The 10,137-nt window shown below is 38.4% G+C and overlaps 1 long non-coding RNA gene across 1 annotated transcript; it reads left to right on the top strand.

Annotated features, from left to right (window-relative positions):
- Window positions 1–1,595: 1,595 nt before the first annotated feature.
- LOC130550404 (uncharacterized) lies at window positions 1,596–4,960 on the top strand. Its single transcript, XR_008962407.1, has 3 exons — window positions 1,596–3,393; window positions 3,534–3,580; window positions 3,690–4,960. It is a non-coding gene; the product is annotated as an uncharacterized LOC130550404 (long non-coding RNA).
- The last annotated feature ends 5,177 nt before the right edge of the window (window positions 4,961–10,137 follow it).

The following is a 10,137-nucleotide window of genomic DNA, read 5'->3' as shown; positions in this document are numbered from 1 at the left end:
TTCCCTAACACTTTCTCCTATAATCCCCCACCCTACACTACTTCTCTGTACTGACGGCTTTAAAGCACTGTTGCTGGGTGTTGTAGCCAGTCTAATCTTTCCATTGATTATTAATATGGGAGTCAACACTGGAATTCCCATTGTGTCATTCATCACATACATGTTTATGATAATTTATTCTCAACAGTTCTCAAGACAAATGTGTTAATTCTGATTTATAGTATGCGATTAACAAATTAATTGTGATTGCTATAATAAATCTTACATTTGAAATCGTTTGTAACAAGTTGTTGATAACACACCCACAGACTATTGAATACACACTCTGAGACACGGAATTAAAAAATGAATAAATTAATGTATACCATATACTTTACAGTCAAAGTAATATTTGACATTGATCAGACTTAAAACAGCAATCTGTATGTCTCATTGAATCACAAAATGTTTGCCTCACAAAATGTTTGTCTCTTTGGCTACTTTATTTATCTTTACATGGGTTGAAGTGATGTAAAAACTGACATTTTCTGTAAAATCATACCCAACAGCTCCAGTTATAAATTATTATTATAAGCTTATATGAATCAGGGTATATAAGGTAATATAAGGATATCGTTTTGAGCACTGACATCTTGTATGTCGTCTCTGTCGGGCGGAAACCTCCTATGTCCAAATTTGGTCAATTTCATATTTTTTCACAAATCGATGCTATTGGTCAGTCCCATGTGGGTCTGTTATTTTTACAAATTATTAATTTCCGCCTATTAACCAGCCTAGTCAGCGTATCGTTTTTTGTATTACATCACTTATAGTTCTTAAACCTTTAAAATAGAGTTTAGGAAGATGTATGTAACCACAGTCGTTAGCTTTGGTTAATGATTGAATCTTTTTCTCTTGTCAAGAGGCTCAACGTGACCGCCGACTTTATTTGCGTGCAGATTAATTTCCACCTATATTAGACAGCCTGTTTAACGTTTTATTTTGGTATTGCATCACTCATAGCTCTAACGTTTAAAATAGAGTTTAGGAAGATGTATGTAACCACAATCATTAGCTTTCATTAGCTTTTAAAGCCTCGTCTCTTGTCAAAAGGCTCAACGCGACCGCAGACTTTGATGAACACTGCTGGCAGCAGCGACGTCTGTGTCCGTACCATTTTTATCAATGACAGCGTAATCTCGTATCTCCCTGCTCCCAAATTATAAACCTTGTATCTCCGATTAAACATGGTTTTGGGGAAATGTTGTGTTAATGTTGGTACACAACAGTATATGATAGCAATACAAGGTATAATGCCAACTTTAACGATACAATGTTTAATAAAAAAATATGCAGTTTTTTTAACTTCCTGAAAAATAATTGTTTTGGAGATACGAGGATTCCGCCCGACAGCAACGATGTGCTTAATAACTGTTATACAAGTTAATTAATACAGTTAAATTCAAATGTAATTTTCTGTGTAGGTCATCCATGATCTGTAAACCTCCCATCAATTTAAAAAGGAAAAAAATGATAGCTACAAAATACATTGTTACAGCTTTCCTGTAGCTCAGTGGTAAGAGCATTGCGTTAACAACGCAATGTTGTACACTGTAAAAAAAGATTGTATTTTAACAGGAAAAAACCTTAATATTTTACTGTAATTTTTTCTTTTTTTTAAATTGTATACAAATTTCATTAAAATTACAGACAATTATCTGTTAATTAATAACCCACATATTATTTTACGTGTTAAGACAATAATGACAAATTACATGTTTTTCTTGTTTTTGTAGAGAAAAAATACTGTAATATTTATACAGTATTTTTACTGCTTTCTTAAGTAACATACAAATTTATGTAAAATTATGATAATTTTCTGTAATTAAATTTGTTGCTCATTATATAAAGGTTTATTTCTGTACAAATAATTTAACGGTTTTCTTCCATATTTTTAAGTCAGATCTTAGTTTTTTTATTAGTGTATATGCATATTTTTACGTTAAATTTTTTAGCAAACTGTTTAGTTAGGCTACAGTACATTTAAACAATACACAGTCAAAATTACAAAGCTGCACTACTCTTGAGGTTGGAACTTTCATGTTTCCTGAAAGTGATATGACAGCCCCGTTGAAAAAAACAGCATATGCTGGTTAGGTATGTTTTGAAGCATGGTAGCTGGTTTAAGCTGAGAACCAGCCGGTTGCATAAAGCACCTTAAGTGTAATTTTGCCTTAAGTGTGTCCTTAAGTATACCTTAAGTTTTACTAAAGTTATTCTCCTATTGTCTTCGGTAAAGGGAAATCACCTCTAAAGTGTCATACTTAAGGGAAAAAATTAAGCTGCTTTATGCAACCGGGCCCCGCACATGACCAGCTCAAACCAGCTACCATGCTTCAAAACATACCTAACTACAGTAGCATAAGGCTGTTTTTTTCAACAGGGAGAGAAAGCACATGGCAGTAAACATGACAAAAGTTGCAATAGTCTAGCCAACAAAAACATGATTAATGATAATCATTAATAAATTCATTTTTTCTCATATCATGAATGGCTATGGCCTAACCACTACAGTCCATACATTAAACCTGGTTAGCTCAGAGAGAAAAACCTTAAAGACAGGAGAATGGACTGATTTAAAACTGCAGTTAAAGAAACATATGAAAACAAACGTAATCAGAATAGAACTTTGGAGAATGTGGCCAGAGGCTTAACAGATTTGTTCAAATTCAAGAGGATCATTCTAGGACAATACATCGAGCTGTAAGTTACCATAATGTTAATACATTTAGTAATGATCTTTTCATATAGGCCTGCAGTATGTCATAAGCATCTTGTTTGCTCTTTTGCTATTTTGTAAAAGTAGTGGCTGCATTTTTGTTGATTGTCGTCAGCCCTAATTTTGTTTCATGTAATGGCACTGAAACATTTTATATTTGTGTGCCTGTTTTTTAGAAACCACTTCCAAGCACCAAACGTGTGTATTCATTAAACTTGTACCATACATTAGTTAATTTTATTCATATACTGCAATGAAAACATCTGACCAATTAAATATATAGCAACATTCAAATAAAACTAAACACGTTTATTTTCTTTTAAAAACAACCTATCTTAACTATAGCTGTTGTTACTACACTTGCTATTGGTAAACAGATGTCATTGGTTGACTCCCCGTGCTGCTTTGAGCACGATTGGGTAAACTTACTGTCATTCAGGAAACTAGCCAATTAGAGCTGTTCGCGCCCTTCACTGGTTCATTTTGAACATACGCGAGGAATTGATGTCTGTCAGTTAGTTTCAGTAGTATTGATGGTCCAGTTATATGTAAACAGCGCTGAAGACACGAAGTCGTGTGGAAGTTGCAGGCTGCTGGAGAATAATCACACGCATTAACAGCTTTACCAGCAGAAGGTAAAAACTTGTTTTTGTATTTTCGTCTAGTGTGATGCTAATCGTGATTAGCGATATTAGCACTAACTTCAATGCTATAACATTCTACATAATATTGAGCTTAAGTAATCTTCCTCTTCTCACACGTGTTTTTCTTTAAGTACACAGAAATATATGATAAGATTTGCCTGGGCAGTACACACACCTGGTAAGTATGTGTAACGTTAGATTTCTTTCTGACTTTCTTTTGCATTCCATTTTAAACACTAATTTCAACAATAACTGTTAATGATAAAACATTTGCTCTCATTTTTTAGATGAAGGGAAGAAAAGCTACCCAGGCACCCAAACTCCATCGGTAGTAAGTGTTTAAACATTCGACCTGAGTATTTGTATTATGTTGTTATTAACAATTGTGTAATATTATGTATGCTTAATACTGTTATAATGTAACTCTGTAACCGTTTGGGTTACGTATTTCTTGGGTTAAAACATAACAAAATAAGGGACTTTTTATTTTCTAACTCTTACAATAACAATCACGTACAGTTAAACATTTACATCATTTGTGAAAGAAAAATTGTCCATTCCTTTAAACTGGTGACTTGTTTTGCTGATTTAATGATGGAAGTTATAAGACTTACATTTAAGTTAGCATTGTAACTTGTTTTCTAACAGTATACTCTGTATTCACATTGCCGTAATGTATAATGATGGCAGATTCAGTCCTTTATCTAACGTTACTACATTGCATATTTGCCACAGACTCATTTACTTTTTTGTGGTATGTTTTTACTTATGGTATGATTTACTTATTCTGACAGTTTGATGTTTGTCCAAATATACTATCAAAACTTCCTCCGATACCTTTTTGTGACCCTGTGTAAATGTTTTCAACACCACTTGAAACTGTTGTATTTCTCCAGGATTAAAAGTTTGTTTTATAAGAATTTGATGAATGTATTGTATGGGGATGTACTTTTTATTTATTTATTATATTCAACCATTTGTTTAAAGCATATACTGTAATTCTGTACTGTAAAGAAGTCAATCATTGTGTATTTCGAGTGTACATTTACAAATTATGGTGATTGTGTTCATATGATTAATATGTTTACCTAAATAAAATGTTATTCTACAATGCTAAACATGTGTTTTTCATTTTATTGACAGTATCTGACTAGTAATTCATGGCCAATATCTGTAAAGTTACAGAGCATTTACTGTATTAAAAGTATTTGACTGAAAAAATTCAGGAAAGAAACTGTAAAATAACAGTGTTTTTCTGCAGAACATTAGTACTTTCACATAGTTTAAAGAGGTTTATCATTATAATTCAGAAAAAAAAGCATAAAATAACAGTATTTTTCTGTAAAACCTTATGTGCAGTCACTTTATTGAAGGTGTTTGATCGTAATAATTAAGGAAAAGTCTGTGAAATAACTGTGTTTCCCTGTAAAACATTTAAAGAAAAATTACGTAAATGTAATGTTTTTCTCCATTATTTGATTTACGGAGTTTCATCTTAATTTTATGGTTTTTGTTTGGCAGCCGCTGCTGCCAGTGATTTGACCGTTTTTTTACGATATTTTTTTTTACAGTGTAGGTTTGATCCCAGGGGATTGCACATACCTATGTATAAATGTATAGGATAATGCAACGTAAGTCGTATGGATAAAAGCGTGTGCCAAATGCGTAAATGTACATCAAAATCAGCCATCAAATAACAGTTCTGGGGTTAAAAATGCATTTTTATAAGATAAAATGCTATTCAAAAAGTATTTGCAGTTAATGTGCATGTCTTTACTGAAGAAAAAACAGATCCTTTAAAAGGTAATTGGCTCTTTTAACTTAAAAGCCAGGACATCCTTTTCTACAGCAGTGTAATCTCAGTATTCTCTAAATATTTCATCAAGTGTCTTTATACAGTCCTGCTCACCATTATTGGCACCCTTGGTAAATATGAGCAAAGAAGGCTGTAAAAATAAATCTACATTGTTTCTCCTTTGGATCTTTTATTTAAAAATATATACAATATTCCAACATTTCATTAAAGTAAAACAATTTGAAGTAGGGGGAATATCACATTGAGATTGTTTTTTCTCTAATACACCCTGGCCACAATTATTGGTACCCCTAGAAATTCTTATGAGTAAAATACCTCCCAAGTATATTGCCATTGATATTTACATTTTCTTAGCACACCAAGGTGACTAGAAACATGACCTTGTCCAGTTATGACTTCTTGTTGCACAGGAGAATAAATATTAGTAACACAAAGCCCAATCCCCCTTAATCATTTATCACAATGGATAAAACCAAAGAATATAGTTCTGATGTGCAATATAGTTCTGTTGAGCTACACAAAATACAAAATGGCTTTAAGGAAATAGTTAAAACAATAAACAATGTCATTTCCAACATCAGGGCAATGATCAAGAAGTTTTAATGGACTGGAGATGTTGAAAATCAGCTTGAAACAGGATGTGTGTCTATATTGTCTCAATGCACAACTAGGAGAAGAATTTGAGTGGACAAAGACTCTTCAAAGAGCACAGATGGAAAATTGCAGTAATCAGTTGAATATTGGGGTCAGAAAGCATTTAATAAAAATAAAGGAAAACTGCACCTCCATCACCACAAGTTGTTTGGGACACTGTTCAAGAAACAACTCTTCTGCTCTTATGCAAAAATAAACGGCACCATATTAATCTGCCATACTGGAACTTCAACCATGACTGGGGTCTATGACCATATGGAATGAAAAAGAGTTTTTTTTGGCAGCAATAACACAAGATAGGTTTGGTGCACACAGGGATAAAAGAATGCCCCATGTCCACTGTTAAATATGTCACCAGATCGTCATTGTTGTGAACCTATTTTTATACCAGATGTTCTGGACATTTTGTCCAGATACATGTCATCATGTTTTATATAAAAACAAACCAGTAAAAAAATCAAAACCTGACTTGCTCTGCTAGAAATATTATAATGGGTCGTGGTTAGATCGTCCATCAGCACATTGGTTCAAAATAAACATCAACATCAATAAAAAATGGGTCACTGAACACAAAATCAAGATCCTGCCATTGCCATCCCAGCTCCCTGACCCGAACCCCATAGAAAATGAGTGATATGAACTGAAGAAGAGGGAGGACCAACATTTGAAGGATCTGGGGAAATTCTTTATGGAGGAATGACTCAGATGACTCTCAATGTAATCTCAAACCTCATCAGACTGAAAAGAAAACACTCAAAGATGATTTTCTTATAAATTAAGGTTGCGGGGTGAATTAAATACAAGGGTGCCAATAATTGTGGCCAGCATATATGGAAGAAAAACATTTTTTTCTCAATGTGATATTCCCCCCACTTCAAATTGTTTTCCTTCAATGAAATGTTGGCATTTTGTAGATTTTTTAAATAAAAGATCAAAAAGAGAAACAATTCAGATTTATTTTTACAGCCTTCTTTGCTCATATTTACCAAGGGTGCCAATAATGGTGAGCAGGACTGTATCATTGGACTTAGAAGCAAGGTACAAGTGTCCAGGTCATTGACATGGGATATCGTCACATCACATATTTCCCCTTATCAAGAGCAGATCATACTGTCAGGACAAGAGCCTTTTGTATGAATAATTTCACCTGATAAAAAAACCCTCAAAGTTTAAAGATGGGGTTACATGCTAGTTCATGCATTCTGACTTCTTTACACTGTTAAACATGCTGGCTTCTCATGCTCATGGTCAACTTGTTAAAAAACGAGTTGGACGTATGATGTAGTATTTCTGTGCTTGATACAGTTTTTTATAAGTCTGAATCCCTGTTTCGTAACAGGGATCCTATTCCTTTTATTAGTCAATTCTCCCAGAAAAGCAAGAAATAAGGCGAAAGAAATAGCCCGCCCACGTGCCAACTGATGAGCGATAGGAAGACCCGCTTATTATGTTTGGCTGCACTGTGGGCGTGCAGCTGCTTGTGTTACCCCATCTTTAAGTGAACACATTGGCTTATTTGTATGAGTAATGATAATGATTACACGTCGAACCCAATCTCACAATAAATGTGAGATCATAGACATCATTAACTTAGGAACATTGACTTCCAGAAATCCCTTATCAAGAAGTGCACTTTGTGCCGAGTAAAGTCATCTACAACCCAAACACAGGTTCTATGTTATTTTATAAGTATTGTTTTATGTATTCAACAGCGCCTCCCAACGAAGCCTTGCATACACTATTTTAATGCAAACGTGCATGCTCCCGTGTAGGCACTTCGACAGAGCCCAATAGAAATGAATGCACTACAGAAACCTTGCTCACGATTAATCTTGAATCCAAGAACCAAACCAAGGCTAAATGTTGCTAATAATACTATAACAGACAGTGTTTATTTAATGTAAAATAGTGGCCAAACGTGATGTCCAATTGGACAATATGTGACCCTGCATGTGAAAACACAGCTTTTAAATGGTCTTCTCTGTATAAAATCATCAAAAAATGAAAACATTATTTGAAGATAACATATTTTTAGTATTAAACAAGTAAGCACATGTCAAAGATTGAAATTAACGCTTGAAATCAAACTTTGATGATTGTTATCTCAAAATTAAACTGTCAGAAAAAGGTACAAAAGTTGCCACTGGGGTACCCTTTCAAAAAGTACACTTTTGTACCTAAAGAGTGCAAAGTTTGTACCACATGTAAACATATCGTCTCGGTTACGGTTGTAACCTCGGTTCCCTGATGGAGGGAATGAGACGTTGTGTCGAACCGACAGATGGGGTTCGTCCCTGAGAACCAATCGCTTCCGACTTCTTAGAAAAGGCCAATGAAAATTGGCGAATGAAATTTGCATGCCGTACTCCGCCCCCGGATATCCAGGTATAAAAGGGAGACGGCGTGCCTCATTCATTCACCTTAGTTCTGAGGAGCCTGAGACCTCTCACGACTGCTGCAGTAGACAGCACGTGTTGTGGCAAAGAGGACACAACATCTCGTTCCCTACATCAGGGAACCGAGGTTACAACCGTAACCGAGACGTTCCCTTTCTGTCGGTCTCTCGACGTTGTGTCGAACCGACAGATGGGGTTCCTATGGAAAACGCCATAACACTGTGCCCTGTCACAATCTCTAGCGAAGCGACGGTGACTGGCCTGGGCGTGTCAGCCGTGAGCGCTACCGCGAAATTGTAACCTACCAGTGGGTAGGTAGGGGGTCCCAGAGCTTTCTTGAAAGGTGGGAAAGCCCCTGCCTTCGGCCTCACAGGCGGCGGCCTTGTTTCTCTAACAGCGAGAAGCCGCCCGGTACAGTAAGGCCACTGGGTAAGCGCTACTTCCCCAAGTGGGGGATGCGCTACAGAGACCACTTCCTACCGCAGGGAGGAGTCTAGTGGAGATACCAACATGGTCTCGCCGATAGGGGAGAGCTCATGGGAAGAAAGTGTGGACTGGAGTTAACCGCGAGGTGGAGGTCCACCTAAGGAGGTCATGGGTTACCAAGGTGAGAACCAGCATGAGGATACATCAGATGGAACCGCCCTACTGGGGGGTTGCAACGTCTGGTAGCACTAGGTCCGGTTAGAGCTATGTTGCGAATAACTCCAGAGATACCCGGCCTAAGGGGCAGGGCTGCTCTGCCCAGCCCGCCCGCAGGAGGTGCTTGCTAGTGATGGATGGAGTGCCTGTTCTTCACCCAGTGGGGGAAGAAGGGAGGCTAGTTAGTACGCTGACCCCCTCAGGAGAAAGGGGAGAAGGTACTGTCATAGGCGTTCACCCTACCGGCCGCCAGTCTTGCCTGATGCCTGCAAGACTCGAGCCGATACCGGTTTTACGCGGAGGCTGTAGGACCTCTCGAAGGTGATGGGTGTAGCCCAACCCGCAACTGTGCAGATGTCTGCCAGAGAGGCGCCTCGAGCCAGTGCCCACGAAGAGGCTGTACTCTGTGTGGAGAGAGCTCTCACCCAGTGGGCATAGGCGATCTTAGGACAGGTACGCCATAGTGACGACGTCCATGATCCAGTGCGCCAATCTCTGTTTGAGACAGCCCTCCCTGCTGATCTCCAAAACAGACAAAGAACTGCTGAGAGCTTCTGTGGCTCTGCGTGCGGTCCAAGCAGAGGCGCAATGCGCGTACTGGACACAACACGGATGAGGTTGGGTCTTCCTCCCCAGTGGGGAGTGCCTGTAAATTCACCACCTGGTGTAGGGGGAGTGGTGGGAACTTTGGGCACGTAGCCGGGCCGGGGTGTCAGGATAGCATGAGAATCACCGGGCCCGAGTTCTAGGCAATCTGTGGACATGGAGAATGCTTTTAGGTCCGCTACCCTCTTGAGCGCCATCCGGAGAGCCGTCTTCATCGTGAGGTGAGAAAGCGCGACATCTCCGAGGGGCTCCAGGACCGCATTAAGGTCGCAAGAGGGTATGGAGCGCGGGTGAGGTGCCCGTGCCCCTTAGGAACCAAATGATCAGGTTGTGCTGTCCTAGAGATTACCAGCAACTGAGTCATGATGAGCGGCAATAGCGGCTCCATACACGTTCAGTGTGGAAGGGGAGAGATTATTCTCGAGTCTCTGGAAGGACCGCACCCACCCGATCAAGCAACTCCACGGGTCTTCTCTTCGAGAAGAGCACCAGGATGAGAAGAGGCACCACTTATAGGCGTATAGTCGCCTAGTGGCCAGGGCCCTAACCTGAGTAGTGGTCTTAACCGCCGCAGGGGGTAGGCCACTCAGGATCTCCTCGTTCCATCCAGGGGCCAGACAT

The sequence above is a fragment of the Triplophysa rosa genome, unplaced genomic scaffold, assembly GCF_024868665.1.
Source record: "Triplophysa rosa unplaced genomic scaffold, Trosa_1v2 scaffold303_ERROPOS151566+, whole genome shotgun sequence".
Lineage (NCBI taxonomy): Eukaryota > Metazoa > Chordata > Actinopteri > Cypriniformes > Nemacheilidae > Triplophysa > Triplophysa rosa.
The sequence above is the reverse complement of the archived record's forward strand: the minus strand, read 5'-3'. Positions and strand labels throughout refer to the sequence as shown.